General features: G+C 36.5%; 1 protein-coding gene across 2 annotated transcripts in view; it reads left to right on the forward strand.

The window, feature by feature from the left end:
• Tmtc2 (transmembrane O-mannosyltransferase targeting cadherins 2) overlaps positions 1-16,478 on the forward strand; it is a 372,199-nt gene that overhangs the window by 26,677 nt on the left and 329,044 nt on the right. The window lies entirely within an intron of this gene.

The following is a 16,478-nucleotide window of genomic DNA, read 5'->3' on the forward strand; positions in this document are numbered from 1 at the left end:
AAACTCTTATTTAGCTACCTAATGGAAATAATGATGTCTCTATGCTGTAAGTGTTGAAGGTCAAGTGTGTGAAGTTCTTTGCAGATAGAACAGGCTAGATAAATGGTGGTTTTTAACTAGTATTTTTGTTGTTTATTGAAACTTTTTTTCAAGTAAATATGTACAACTGAAGGGCTTCTGATTTTAAGGTACAATTAGTATTTTCACTGACCTTTGCAATTGCATATTTTCTGTTCTTTTTTTTTAGTGGTGGAACAGCTCTGTTGAGATGATTCACATATAAAATTCACTCATTTAAGCTTTACAGTTCACTGGTTTTCAGTGTTTTCACTGATCTGTGACTGTCACTACAATGATCAGAACTTCTTAATTACTTGTAGAAGAATCCCCATACCCTTTTGCTGTCACCCTTGTCTACCCCCATTCTTCCAGCCTTGTGTAAGTACCGACACACTTTGTGAATGGGTTTGCTTGTTCTGAACTGTTCCTCTAAATGGCACTACATAGTACACGATCTGTCATCACTGGCTTCTCTAACAGAATGTTTTCAAGCTTCGTCACGCCATACTATGCATCGGTACTTGGTTACATATCATGGCCAGATGAAATTCCACTGCATCGAGAGTCTGAATTTTGTTTATCCATTTGTCAGTTGAAGCACTGACATTTGTTAGTAGAATTCAAGGAAGTTTGGGGCAACTTTTTAAATTCTGTAGAAATTGTGGATTTGGATGACGAGTATCGCTCCTTTGGCTATTGTGAAGAGTACTGTTTTGAATGTTACTGACCAAGTTTTCCTGGGAGTATCCGTTTTCACTACTTTCCGGTTTTATATATAGGGGTTGAATTGCTGATGATACGGTGGCTCTGTGTTCAACTGCTGGAGGAACTGCTAGACTGTTTTCCAAAGGGCAAGCACTGTTGTGCATTCTCACTGGACTGGGTCCAGGGAGGTCCCCAAAGCAGAGATGGGGAACCTTAACTCAACCCCACCCCAGGGAAAGGTTGCAGGCTTACTGAATTTCATGGCAGGAAAAGAATTTTCTGCATGCATCAGTAAAAGGCATAAAGAATATATTACACTGAATTTTAAAAGTTCAAACTGAAAGGAATAGAGTGGGGATCCACAGAGAGGCATAGAGAGGGTAATCTGTGGATTTGTCAATCTGTAAAAGTTTGGAATCAGTTTAGAAGAGAAAGGTGATGCTGCCCGTTACCACAAAAACAGAGATGCTGGCTTATTCCCCAGGTGAAACAATCAGGCCCTGTCAGTTTTATTTCATTTTTTAAAATTAAAAAAAAATTTCCTCATACTTTCTGTTAGTACACATTTGCAATACATAATAATTACATTCATACATTCATCATGGGGTATAGGTACGTGGACACAGCGCATCTCAATTCTTTTTTTTTTCTCTTTACTTCTTGTTCCCTTTCCCATTTAAACGTGTTCTTCCTACTTCCTAATATCTCCCCCCTTTTCTGTTACTTACTTATATTTTGAATTTCTCACACAAGTGAAGTAATGCAGTATTTGAACTTGCATGGTGCCTTCATTGAAGATCGTGCTCTCGAGGTGCATCAATTTACCTAAAAATGCCTCGAGGTTATTCTTTATGACAGAGTAAATAAATACCACATTATCTTTAGCCATTCATCTGTTAATGTGCATATAGGATGCTTCATGAGTTAGCTATTGTGAACTGTGCTGCTATAAACATGGGTATGCATGTGTCACTATAATACCATGACTTTAATTCTTTCTAGAAGATACCTAGGAGGAAACAGCTGGGTCAAATGGAACCACTTACAAATTAGCAGAACACAGCACTGCTCAGTTGTTTAGTGGCCACATATCAAGAGTTAAAGACATCGAATTACAGTGATACTTGTGTACTTGTATTTATAACAGCACAATTCATAATAGCTAAATGTTGATAATATCATAATCTGTGGATTTAAAAATGATCAATTGGAGCTGAGGCTTTTTAACCCAGTTCTTCAGTAGTAGTTTACAGATAACTGGGATTTTAGATGGTATAGTTGAGGGGCACAAGTGCTTGCCTGGCAAGCAAAATTTCCTGAGTTTGATTCCCAGTACCAAACAAAAATAAAAACAAAATCACAAACAAACAAACAAACAAACAGAAAACCCCTGGAATTTTAAAGAAAAACAAATGATTATTTTGTAACTCAAGTTCTTCAAAACTCAGGAGCTTAGCAGGGAGTGCCTGCACCTCCAATTCGGAGTGTCTGTATTTATTTCCATTCTTGTCAGTATGGCTCTTCCTTAGCCAGTTGCATGACTCTAAGCTAACTATTCTTTATGCTGACCTTTCTGCCTGCCTTTATTTCTTCTACCCTACCTTACTAGTGCAGTATGCAAGGGTTTTCTTTCTTCCACATCTTTACCAACACTTGTTACTATCATTGTTTTGATTTTAGTCTTCCTAGAGGGTATGGAATGATTATTTTACTGTGATTTTGATTTACATTTCCTTGATAGTTAATATTAAATACTTTTCACATGTCTTGTCCTTTAGTTATGACTCATGAGTGAAGGACACTTTAATTTTTGGCTTATTTGTCTCATCTAACACCATATGCCCAAATTGAGAAAGAAAAAGATTTACTTGAACACAGAAAACTCAGAACAAGATGATTTAATAAATATTCCTCTCTTCTGCTGTGTTTTGGTTAGAAGTAGATCAGGAAAGAGAACAAGAATAGAACTAATTGCTCATCAAGACAGTAGTAACAAAGACTAAATAAGTAGTTTGGATATGCATTTAAATTAGATTATATTTAATGAGAGATTTTCTAAGTGGAGTTAATTTGAAAGGACACACAAGTCATTGGGTTTAATCTGTGTACCTTTTAGTAAATAGGTTTAATCCCTCCTCTCTTTCTTGTTTCTGGTAAATAAAAATCACTTTTCAGAAGAGCATTTTACTTCCCTGTTCCTTGAGCTGTCTGTAGTTGGAAGCTGCTGAATGGATTGACTAGGAAGGGAAAACACCAGTGCAATTTTCATATGGAACAGAAAATGTGAACATTTTACAAAAGGAGGAGAGAAGGTTTGAAAAAAGTACTTTTTGTTCGTAATAGTTTAAATTTTCTTTTTAAAAGCTTTACTTTTTCCCTTTTGAATTAAGCTATATTTTGATCGCTTTCAATATTAAAGGAATTAAAGGGCAAAATAAAAGATAATGAGAAATAGGGAGATAGATCTTTTGCTAATGAGAAATGATCAACAGATGGATTTAGGAGGGAGGAAGGGGGAAGAGGATATTAAAAATATTAAGATGTGTTATATCCATGTACCTATTGCCCACAATGAATATAATCATGATGTACCACAAATGCGTGTTAATAAAAATAAAAATAAATTAAAAAATAAAATTCAAAAATTAATCAAATTGAGCTTTTATTGTAGTTTCTTACTCAGTAGGGATAGTATGTATAAAATGAGCCTATTGTCTGCAAAAGGCCTTGTGTATCCAACAGTTAATATGAGATGATTTCTAAAAATAATGATGAGGGAACAACTGAGTGGCTTAGCAAGGTCCTTGAAAAAAAAATCAGTTAATTTTGGAAAGAGAAGACAGAAATAGGGATTAAACTATGCAGGCGATTTAAACATGGAAAAGTCAAGGCCTTGCCCCCAATAAATTTCTCAGATTTCTGTAATGATATGTGTGACCCTTCATATAGGATAGCATCTGTTTTTCAAGGTGCTTTTCCATCCAAGATTGGGTTTGTCTCCTCATGAAAACTATGTGCTATAAATGGGTCAAAGAGTATTATCTCCATTTTAGAAATGAAACAAGTTGAGGTCTGGCAATTGCTGTGACCTACCCGAGTCTGTCTTCTTGTTATTCATAGAGTGAAAATTACAATCTGGGTTCTTGACATCCTCCCCAGTGGTTGTTCTCGTACAGTCTCTGGCTGTTTCACTTTTGCAGAATTGCTTCTGGAAGAACTGATAGGTTTTTTTCCATGTGTATTTTGCGAATTGTTCCCTATTCTCCCATTCCTGCCATTATAAAGACTCAGCTAATGAATTATGCATCAGCATTTGACTTAAAACAGAAAAATCAAAGGACTTGGATTTAAGTAGTATTCTCACACGGAAACATACTACTTCTTACATGCTTTTCTTTTTCCCTAAAATTGTTTGCGAAAGAATGATTTAAATACTATTGTGTGACTTCATATGGTGGCGCTGCCTTAAGACTAAGCTGTCGGCTTGAGATAGCTTTAAAGAAAAATTAGCTTCAGTAGCATTAAAACATTCTAGTTCGCCCCTCAATTCTGTTGAGTGTCAGCTAAATCCATCCTAAAAATCAAAGTGGATTTCGACCAGCAGCCCTGACTTAATAGCTCATCTTTTGAATTTGCTCTATCTCGCTCCTCTGTAAGAACGCAGGTTTTTGTCATGGGACATATCTGTTTATTGTGTCTTCACAATACCACAGAGCCTGAGTGATTCACTTCAGTTGTTTGTCCTCTGATGTAAAGGAATAACATCTATTCTGTAACACAATTGAAGAGATAATAATAATTAGACCTGGGTTTTTAGGATTTGCTGCAGGAAGGGTTTTGAGGCTGAGTTAGTGGTGCAGTTCACGTGCTCAAAAACAAGGGACTTTCTGTGAGGGGCAAGTTAGCGCAATATCAGTTTCCACTGATTTCAGTTGAGGGCTCCTCACTGTTGTTTTTTGAGCCCTTTTAGTTGTGTCTCTGAAGACTACGCCTTGGACTCTAGTTGGCCTTTTCTGCCTTCCCAAGCTAAAGCACAGAGTGCAGTACCTTACAGAGTTCCCCAGGACAAGCCACTGAGGTTTTCAGTTCTAATTTTTTCATTAATAAAATGAGGAAACAAAGAACTTCTGGCTTTTTGGTAAAAATTAGTGATAATATACAGCAAATGCCCTGAGGATGGAAAATGTTTTCTGGTCTCCTTCTGACACTGCTCCAATTTGAGCCGTGGGGCATTGAGACTATACCAGCTAGAAATGATCATTTGTTAATTTTGGAGTTTGGTATTTGAAATCACAGCATGTATTAGGAATCCACCATTACCTTATTAGGAGTGAAAGGAGATTGGCTGTTCTGTCAGAGCCTCTCATCTGTCAGTTTTAAATAACAGGAGCATAATTATGCTACTTGTTAGAGTTGAAAATAAAATTGTTAGATGAAAACTTGGAAGGAGACAGATAATCAATTGTCAGGTTTATATTCCATTCTAAATCTTTTAAAGATAGACTGGTATGCCTCTCTAGGGCATATGGCCGTTATTGAATGATGTTAGTGTCTCATATTTTGTTTTTTTGTAAATAGTAATATCAGTTTTCACTTTCTTAGGAAAAATAGTGAGTGACTTCATGACCTTTGACAGTCTTTTCTCTCATCAGTAAACAGGTCTGTGCTCCTGATTTGGATGGAGGTTTAGATGCTGTGAATCATAGAGCATTAGGCAGTTGGGAGATATGAAGATAAGTGTAGGCTGATCACTGAATTTTTGAGAGCTTTTACTATTAATTATTCAAAATTTCAGAGTTCTTTTCTAGTGGTATAAGAGCACTGAATTGTAAACTAGAGTAAGAGGCCTTTCTTTTAACACTTGATAAAAAAATCTTTTTTCTAACTATCAGTAGGGAATATTTTTGGAAAGCTTCCAGATAGCTGAACTTAGAAGTGGAATTAAGGGAAAATAGTCTTCCAAATGAGCTTGCTAATTGTATTATAATCAAGGTAAATTTTGTATTCATCCATCACCTTTCTAGACTACATTTTCTATTAGCTTTGTAATATCTGGAGGAGTTTTCATGAGGTGTAAATTGATTTGTACTGAGTTTCAACTCTGTTGAACAAATTGCTTTAGAAAACTGAAATTATCGTTCCTGGATCATGTTTTTGAGATGAGTCATTCACGAGATTCTTATTCCCTCTTGTAGTTTGATATCTTGACAAGGAAAGTAGTTCTGGATCTGTTTGCCGTGGAGGAGAACTGATTCCAGTTGTCAGTAGGTTGAACACACAAGGACACTGGCTGCCTGATAGCATCTGTGGGGCGTACCTGCTGGGTGCTGATGAGATGGCCATGGCTGTGTGTGTCTTTTTCATAGCATAAAAAGTATTTCTTTGATATTTTGTTTGATATGTATCAGCTATTGGACTGCGCACTCTATATATATCTTATCCACATAGATTTCCCAGTGGGCCTGGCAGGAAGATTCTGTTGTTGTACTCTGTTTTATGGATAAGGAAACCAGAGCCTCCAGTTCTTAGGTAATGTGCAAATCACAGAGGAAAGTAACAGATCCAAAATTTGAGCCAACACAGTTTACTCTGAACCAATTATGCTACGCTGTCTTTGAAGAGTCTTTCTTCTTTCTTGAATCACAGTTGAGGATGCCTGTATCTTAAGGAAAAGCCAGACATTTTCTCTATTCCCCTCCTAATTCTGATTTCTTTCTGTAGGATCTTTAAAAATAATTTTGATCCTTTTGTCAATTGTTTCTTATACCTCTTCCATGTATTGATTTTTTTTTTTTTTTTTTGCTGAGATTAAATCACATTACTTGCATTCTATTTGCTGTTCTTTGGATTTTTGAATGATGGTTATTAGTGTGAATCCTTCTGAGTGATGACAAGAGATGGGGTCATTCTCTACTGGGAGAATTGACAACTCAATGTTTTGGTTTCTTTCTTTCTTTCTTTTTTTTTTAAATAAGTCAAGCCTTTACCCAGAAACCTGGAGGGTAGAGGACAAGATCCCTACATGATACAGGTCTACTTGAAAGTAAACCAACTACAGTCTATTCTGTGAACAAAATAGGAAGTGACAGAGTCCTACCCGGTTGAACTCATTAAAGCTGTGAAGTTGTTTCATGTCTGTGTTTTTGGTGTCTCCTTTCCACACTCTGGAAGTGTAGTTTTGAGAGGCGAGGTCAGCAGTGTGAAATCACTCACACAGCCTGACTGAGGAGGCTGCTTCCTGTCCTGGACTGTCCTTCCCCTGGTAGTGAAGTCTGCAGTGTTTGCAGTGCACGGAGTAGATAGCTTGGGAGGCCAGGCTACTTCTGTGCCCAGCCCTGGTCCTGGCTCTTTGCTGGCCTCCTTGGCTGTAAGATAGAGATGAAGTTCTAGTTTATGTTTTTGTACCTCTGTAACCTTTTTAACATAAATTTGAGTTGAGATTATTTAAATTTCTTGGTTTTATAAAAGTAGTCTTTCCAATATTAAAAGTCAAGAACACGTGAAGTCTTTAAATGAAAACAGCAGACTCTACCTCATTCAATCTCTGTCTTAAGAATAGTGTTTCCCCCAAACAACCACTTTCATCTCTTTGGAATTTCTTTCTATGGTGGGTATCTGGGTCTTGGAATAGTAGGAGAATGTCCTTGGCCACCTAGACTTGAGTTCCAACTTTGCCACTTTGCAACTGGGAGGTCTTAGAAGAGCAGCAGAGGTGAGTGGGCGGCCTGCCATTTGTAGCCCACTTTGAACACTGACTTCAGTGGAACTGGATTTGTGAGTTCTTTCTGACTGTTAAGCATTTTCTTTAATCCACATCCACTAAAAATGTTAGTATCTCTAATATGTTATTTTGTACAGTTGTGTATTGTACTAAATATTCTTTAGTGAAGGCACCATTTAAAAGTGAAGTGGTAGCCAGGGGTGGTGGTACACATTTATAATCCCAGCACCAAGGGAGGCTGAGGCAGAGAGGTTGAAAATTCTAAGCTGGCCTGGGTAATTTACTGATTGCAAAGACCTTGTCTTGACATAAAAGATACAAAAAGGGTTTAGGGTGTAGGTCATTGTGAAGGCTCTGGGTTCAGCCCCTATACCTGAAGAGGGAGCGGGCAGGTAGTGAGAGAGAGAAATGGTTATGTAATCTCAGAATAAGGCAGAGTAACATTTTCTAGGGAGCCTGTATAGATATCTAATTTGCCTTTTCTAGTATACTGAGTTGTTCTGATTAATGTGTTTGCACATGGAAAACTATTGCATCCAGAGTAGCTAGCAGCTATGTCTAGCTGCTTGTGGATAAGCAGACATCTTCAATAAGGTAATTATTTTAAGTGCATCTATAGCTATGTAATGTTCACATATGTTTGTAATTAGAGTTGGAGAATTTAGAATCAAGTGCAGATTTGTCTGTGTTTATACATTCAACAAATGAAAAAAAAATATTTAATATTGGCTGCTACCTTCACAAAGGTGCATTGTCTCAGAGTTTGCAAAGCACACCACTTGTTAGTTGTCACAACCCAAATTTGCTGTGTAATATGTGGCACAGAAGATTGTGTTGGGGTAGCTCGACAGGCTTATCGCTGAACCAGGCAAATGTTGCCATGTCATTTGCCAGCGTGGGGCTCCAGTATGTCTGGCCATGTGGTGGTAAGATTTGGCACGCACCAGTTCAGGGTTTATTCTCATCTTTTAGAAAAAGAAAATTATACGTTAGTAAGTACAGTAATATTTTCAGTAAGCAGAAATAACATGCTGTCATGACATAATTTATGAGAAGTATTTAGTAAGTCATATACAAATTTTTAGAACAGTGAGAATTTTTAGCTAGAAACTTAGCACTTGTTTGTTCTTTAAAAAAAGACAAAAAACTGAAGGTCTGCATCTAAATACTTGATGTGTATCTTGAATTGTTTGCTAATCAATTTATTGAATATTTTAGAGTTTTAACTGTAAGTTAGTAGACTTTATTTTTGGCAAAGTGAAAATAAAATTTAAAAAAATAGCTAATGTGGGATATAGTGAAATGTCTAGATACAGAGTTGTATTTGTATACAATTAGACTGCTGTGTAATCAGGAGCTAGCAAACCAAGCAAGTGTTTAGCTGACAGGGTTCTATTGTACAAGGAATGGTTTGTGTAATGAATGACTCAGTGGCTCTGGCGTCAGTTCTTGGATCAAGCTAATAGATGCAAAAACAATACACAACCAATTCCTCATTAATAGGAAGTTTATCAGTTTTGTAAGTAACAAGGGCTTTCTCTTTTCTTTCTCCTTGTGTATTGTCTCATCTTTTCTCGGCTCATTTTTACGTGAATCGGGTGATGCCTGGAATAGGTCTGGGCTGTGAGAGTAATAGAGATTTATTTGGTGGAGATTTTTTTGATGATGTTTCTGGGAGCTAAGAATTGTTAAAATGAATTTTCCTGGCGTTATATTTTAGAATTAGATATTTATGTATTTTAACAAAAGTATTCAATAGTCTTTATTAAAGGCAATTTCAGTTGGACTCTGGCTATTTAATACCGAATCTAGAAGCTTAAAATTTTCTATCATGCTTTACTATTGATTTTTATATAGATTTTTGTCAGAGTACATGCCTCAGTGCAGTTTATTTCTTCTATACTGGGCCACTATTTTATCGACAGCTAGGGACAACCTCTATGCATTTTGGTTCTCATCTTTTAGGGGCATGAAACTAGTGAACATGGTAGCTGCAGAAAAACAGATCAAAATTAATGTAGGTTTCCACTGTGTGGAAGCATGGTGTGATCTGTGTCACTGTAGGCCACATAATTAATTAATTTCATAGTGCTAATTTGGGATATTTTAGCGCCTTCCTAAAAAACTCTTAGCTGGGGCTTAGAGAATGATGGAGCATAGATTTCTTTTGGATGCCATTCAAATAGGGTTAATTACCTTACCAGCACCTTGTAAGGAAGTTCTACAGCATGAATACTAACACCACCATCATGTGGTATGTTAGTGGGTTATATTTACATAATTACAACAATTATAGGCATTGACTTATATAAGAAATCTTTTGAAAAGATTTTTGATTTTAATTGTTCTTAGAGAACATCTCTTTATTTCCTTCCAAATGCATTTAATTTGCGAAGAACTTTGGCTCTTCATTATGCGTACGTAAGTACAGTTAAGAAAGCAAGTTGAATAATAGGAATAATGCAATTAAGAGAGGGTGAATATTAGAAAAGATAATTATTTTAAAGCTGCTGCATTATGAATAATGAATTCATTGTTGTGAGGTGCGAGTAGCATGTGTTGAAGAACAACAAGAATTATATATTTTGCTACTCTCGGAGTTTAATGACTCGCACTGAGTGCTTACTAGGCTACCAGTGCTTACTGTGGTAAATGTTTGGGATTCAAAGGATGTACACTGAATATACTACTACATTTTTGAAACCTTATGATGTAGGTGAATGATTATGGGTGAAGGTCAATATTAAGCAGGTAGTTTCTGTAGTCTGTGTGTTTCAGTCTCCGTGTGTGTGTGTGTGTGTGTGTGTGTGTGTGTGTGTGTGTGTGTGCAGGGGAGATGGATCTACCTAACAGGTGCTCGCGGATAGTCTTAGTGATTGATAGTACTTGGTATATTTTTCTTCTGTATATGACATACCTTTGAATACCTCTTGCTTGGAAGGCAAAAATTCCTTGTGAGAAGTTTCCTCAGAATTATTTCAGTTTTTACATTAGTTGCAAAGAAGTAAACACAGGGTGACATTAGCAATATTTTGTCATTTTTGTTGAAGATTCAGCACCAAAGCTATTCAGTATCTAAACTTATGCAGTTTCTTAGAGTTTATAAAATGAGATTGAGGTTGGGTGTGGTGGTATCTGTTTATAATCCCTGCATTCCGGGAGGCTGAGGCAGGAGGATTCCAAGCTTGATCCAGCCTAAGCAACTAAGTGACTTAGTAAGACCCTGTCTCAGAAAAACAAAATGAAATGAAACAAAACAAAATAAAAACAAAACAGAAACAGAGAGAAAGAGGGAGAGAGAGGTATTAAACATATATTTCAGTAACTATTTCAAGCTTACATAGCTGTGAAACTGGTCTTTGAAAATACATATACCTTTAATTCTAGAATATGGAAAGACAGTGTTACTTCACAAATGTAAATTGAGGGATTCCGTTAAATGCAAGTCACTTTCTTTTCATTATTTAACCTTTGTTGAAGAATCAGTGTATGAAACCATTCTTGTCTTCAGTGTTGGCTGGTTGGCTTTGGGTGAGGCCTGTGGCAAATCACAGTAGGTTATATGGGGAAATCAATCCCAGGCCTGCATGCTGAGCCGATGGACCTATTTTTGATGTGATAATCTTATGCCTATGTTTATATATTGTTTTTTTATGACCCTGTTAGAAAAAATTTAAGTCCAAGGAGACTTTGCTGATTTTTCTGCTCCGAGAGCCTCTAAGAAGGCCAAAGGCAAGGCATTTACTAAGTTCTTCTCTGGGGCCTTTTGGAAAAATGCTATACTTCCCAGCTCAGTCAGGTTGGGGTTGGTGGAATCTGCTTCCTTGTGATTGTGAATCTGATGATTTTGTTTTTTTGCTGACGACCAGCAATGACGAGACCATTCACTTTCCTTCTCCTGTGGCTCTGCCATCTTTAAAACCAGCAGTAAGATGTCAGGTCCTCTTTATGCTTTGAATTTCTCTGCTCCCCTTTTGCCACTAATGAGAGTGTCAAAGAATCCTGTCATTTTGCCATGATCTGAAGAGGAATACCAGAATGTGAAGATCATAAGGGGTGATCTTAAAATTTCACCTGCCACAGGTGCTACTGGAAACAGAAGAGGAACATTAAATTCCAACTCGAGAGGGGTAGGAATGGCTTCCTGGAGAAACCAATCCTTGATCTGGCAGGACACTTGCTTGGGACCAAGCCTAGGTGTCTGCGTAGTGGGTTTGTCATTGTTACCCATTCAGTATTTCTTGAGGACCTGTGCTAGGGTCTAGTTACTTCACCATTAAAGACTCAGGTTCCTTAATCATAAATTGAGGACAAATTATATCTTTTTTAAAAAGACTTTTATAATAGAGGGAAGGTGAATAGAAGCATCTATTTAATCTAAGATGAAATGAAAATCTCTAACTCCAGTACCAAGACTTAATTTTTTTCTTTATTTTTAAAAATTAACAAATGCCCTACCTCTACAAACTAGGTGAAGTCTAACAGAGAGAGATGTGCTCTGAAGAAAGCTACATGTTGTATTGGAAAGAATCTGAATTTGGGGTGTTAGCTGCATGAATAGAGGTTAATTTGTGCATTCTGCCTCTCATTCAACAGATCCTTGCAGAATCCTAAATAGCTGAGCCAGAAATAGAAAGGATGGCGATCCTTGCCTTGAGCTCAACATTTCAGGCAGAGGTGTCCCAAAGAGCTCCATAATGAGATCAATCACACGCTAATATAATATAAAATCAAATTTATGCAGAATTGGTGACAAACCAAATATCAATATAAAACAAGTGGCAGTATCTGCATATCTGAGCCATAGTAGAATCAGAGGCAAGATGAAAAATTGCCAATACCAATTCTGTCTTTAGCCTCTTTTTGCATTAATTGTGCTGTTTGAATGTACAATTTTATCTTGATTGTTAAGTTAACTTTTGCTCCTGAGATGACTGCCTTGTTGTCTCAACCTCACCTTGTCTTATGCATCTGGGATAAGCCTTTTTTTCTTTTTTCGTGTTTATCAACCATAGGAAGTGAGCAACAGGACATAGAGATCAGTGGTGCAGAAAATTTAATCAAAGTTGAACTTTACTTGGGATATTATTTTGGTTACATCTAAGTATTATTTTGAGTTAGCATCCTGGCATTCTTCTTGGTAGTTTTTCAATTTCCTCGTTTATTAAAATAATGTTAGCAATTGTCTGGGTGATTAATGTATTAAAAAATATGTCCTGTGTTTAGAGTACAAAATTTCTTTTTATTTTGCAGTTGCTTTAAACCTCTTCCAGTATTAATAAAGTCCTGTTATAGTGTTCTGATAATAACAAGTCTGTAGTTTTTGATTTTGGTTTAATTCCCGTTTGATTTCAGTGGCTTTATAATCATTCTTTTTAGCTATTGCCTTCTATTATGCGTGCTTTCCAGTAATGAAAGTGGTTAGTGTAATTGCAACATAATATCAGAATGGCTTTTTTATTTTAAACCTTTACTGTATTAGGTTTTCCTTCCACAGCCTTGTCAGAAAGGGCTAAATTTTTCTGTGGTCTGGGCATTATTCCCATGATGGATATTTAGCGGTGTGATTGCTATGTTATTGCTAACATTTTAACATTTCTGAGAAGTATAGACCAAGATTGCCACTTGCTGTTTTGAATGTATGCCAGTCAATAGACTTTGTCTAAGAGTAGGTAGTTGGGAAAGGAAAATATTAGAAGCATCTATTTAATCTAAGATGAAATGAAAATCTCTAACTTCAGTACCAAGACTTAATTTTTTTCTTTCTTTTTAAAAATTAACAAATGCCCTACCTCTACAAACTAACCTAGCCATGATTTTAGATATTCTTAAATTGGACAAAATTCAACCATCTAATGATTAATTATAATTTATAAACATTGAAATAAAGTCCATTAGAAAGATAGTATTACTGACCTGAGGAAACAGTTCCATTTAGAAATTGTTTGGAATGATTATAAGTGTTAAATAAATGGCTTATTTCGCATTGCTGTAGTGATACATTCAAGTAAGTTAGGTGTAATAATAATTTAGCTGAAAACCAAAAAAGAATCCTTCTAGATGATGTTCAGTTGAATAAATTGAATAGCCTTTTATTGAATGTCAGATCTAAACATTCAAAACATCTGATGCTATAGGAAGAGTAATGAGAATAATTAAAATTGTTATGAGCAGCTCTGATTAGGAATGAATTTGAACCTATGTTCAAGACTTCCGCACTGTGAGACTCAGCAGTTCTGTTTATTGCTTTAAAGCAGCCACTCTGTGGGAGACTTTTAAAAATAGGCACATTATTAATATATTTATTTAAATGGCAATCAGTTCCGTCTACCCCAGGAAATGAGCAGAAAGTAGATGCCACTGTAAGCAACATAATAGGCTTGTAGCTTGGTTTTGTTTATGTACATATTGCAGATATTTCAGGAACTATAAGTGGATAAATAGAAGTAAAGTATTAAGAAATCATGGAACTGTCCAAGGTTTGATTGTTTACACAAAAATTTGAGGTTGACTTGAATATGTGTTGCCTAAGTGTTTTAATAGCAAGCCACAAGCACCTCATTGATTTTTTGAATATGCTTTTTAAAAGGAGAATATTTGATCTCTCATCTACCTAAATAATAATGCCCAGAGGGAGACCAGTCTGTAATATTGTACTTCTAAGTGCTACATTCAAGAGAAAATATTTTAGGCAATGATGTGGGATAATAACTGTACCTGACGAGAAGGAGGAAGTCCGTTGGTGTGAAAACAAACTTTAAATTCCCTCTCAACTTTCCCCTTACTAATTTATTGGTGACATTGGTTATAATAGTTATTTCTATTTTTGTCTTCCTTAGAAATTGCTAATAGTTCAAAGTTAAACAAAACAGTACAAGTTATTTTTGTCTAGTGTAATTTCATAGGCAATTTTTCCCCTATTATTTTCATTTGTAAGTTTTGAAAGGGCAAATGGCAGAAATTGATGTGTTCCCTTGAATTAGAATGCTGGGGATCAAGCTCTGCTATGACTTGCTAAACAAACAAATGCCTTCATTACTCATGAAAGTGCATCTTTACTAGTGGTGAGCTGTTAAGTGTATATGTCGTAGAGGAATTGGTTTTTATCCTCAGTGTTAGCTACTCGATGAGACTTCTTTTCCTTAAACCTGGTTGATGAGGGTATTTCTTAGGATTTGGACTTTATGAGCAGTGTAATCAGTGTTCTTTTTAGTTTTACGATCTGACTGAGTGACAGAGACATTTGTACTCTGCTGCAGTTTGGGTCTTAAGTGGTCTCCAAAGGCCCATGTGATAGAGGCTTGGCCCACACCCTAGTTAGTGCTTTGCAGGTTGGTGGAACTCTAAGAGGCAGGGCCTAATGGGAGGCCCTTGGGTTCCTTGAAGGGGACAGGAGGGCCCCAGCCCCTTTCTTTTTCTGCGTCTCTTTCTGGCTGTGAGATGAGCTGTTCTGCCTTACGGAGTGCATTGGTTGTAGTGTGCTGCCTCGCCATGGCCCCAGAAGCAATCATGCCAGTGGATCAAGGAGTGAAGAGTTCAAAACCGAAAGTCAGATAAAGTTTTCCTCTGTATAAGGTGATTCTCAAATATTTATTACAATGACGGGAAGCTGACTAACACATTTCATAGGAGTGCACAAGAATATTATAATAGTTATTTTCTTAAATGACACAACATGTTAGGTCTCCTTATCCATTTTATTTTTGTGGAGTTTTTCCAAGGTTTAGTGTTACGCGATGAGTTTATGGATAGGGAGCATTCTCTGAAGCACTTGGAATAAATTGTTGGTGTAATGGGAAAATCTAATAGTTAAAAATGTCCTCATTCATATGGAGTGGAAATTTTAAATTATTTGTAACAGGTTCTTACATATTTTGAAGTGACTATGGCAAGTTAGAGCCAACTGTTGTTGATTATTTTAATGTCATTGTGGCTGTTTTTATTGATACTGAGAAAATAGTAAAATGACAACCATTCTTTTCTCTATAAATTAAAAAATGTTACATGGGAAGATGTTTGATGAATGCTTGCCATTTGAATGAATTTGACTGTTGTTGTGTGGATTACAATGCCCAATATGTAAAATAATGTCATATTTTTTGAACAAAAGAAATATGTTTGTCTCTAGGAACTCAGGTTCCCCAGCCTCTTTTTGGGTTAATGTGGCAAAATGTTTAGTTTTGACCAGTGGAACGGAAACTAAAGAGATTTTTATAACTTGATTGGTGGCATTCTTTTCTTCTTCTCCTTCACGTTCACCTTCTCCTTCTCCTCCTTTTTCTCCTCCTCCTTCTTTGTCATCTTCTGTGTCACCTTCTTCATCTTCATCTTCTTCTTTTCCTCCTCCTCCTCCTCCTCCTCTGCTCATCTTCCTTTTTCTCCTCCTCCTTTTTTTTTCCTTCTTCTTTTTCTTACTGGTGACGATACCAAAGTCATAGTTGCAACAACGTGAGCCAGAGTCAGGGCAGATGCTATGAGTTAAACAGAGCAAAGCACCAGCCAGAAGAATCTGGATCCCTTATTATCAGGATCTGCCCTTTCCACTGCTGGGTTATATATGTATGCAAATGGATGACATTCCATCTTAAATCACTGTTATTTCGGAATTTCCATTTACCTTTGCTGGACTTAATCCTATTTTAGGAGATGATGAGAGAAATTATTTCACCACTGGCCAGGAAGCCGTAATGCTAAGTTAGTTGAATAATGAATGAAAGGTCTCTGTGTTAGAAATAGCTGGGATGTAATTACTATGGCAAAGATCCAGAGTTATCTGCCTTCATGTGATAGAAATTGCTAGTTAAGAATCTAGGAAGACAGACTCAGAAAAAACTTGAGGGAAAAAAAAGAGATGCATTCTGCAGTTAACTCTGAAACCAGTAGAACCAGTATTGCTCCATAAGCATGGTTGCTTAAAATTGCACAAGAATGGTTGATATAAAGAAATAGAATATGTACTGTAAGTTGCTTTGTAACCACATTAGCACATCTA

The sequence above is a fragment of the Cavia porcellus genome, unplaced genomic scaffold, assembly GCF_034190915.1.
Source record: "Cavia porcellus strain 051 isolate PalLab524CR breed Dunkin Hartley unplaced genomic scaffold, mCavPor4.1 scaffold_8, whole genome shotgun sequence".
Lineage (NCBI taxonomy): Eukaryota > Metazoa > Chordata > Mammalia > Rodentia > Caviidae > Cavia > Cavia porcellus.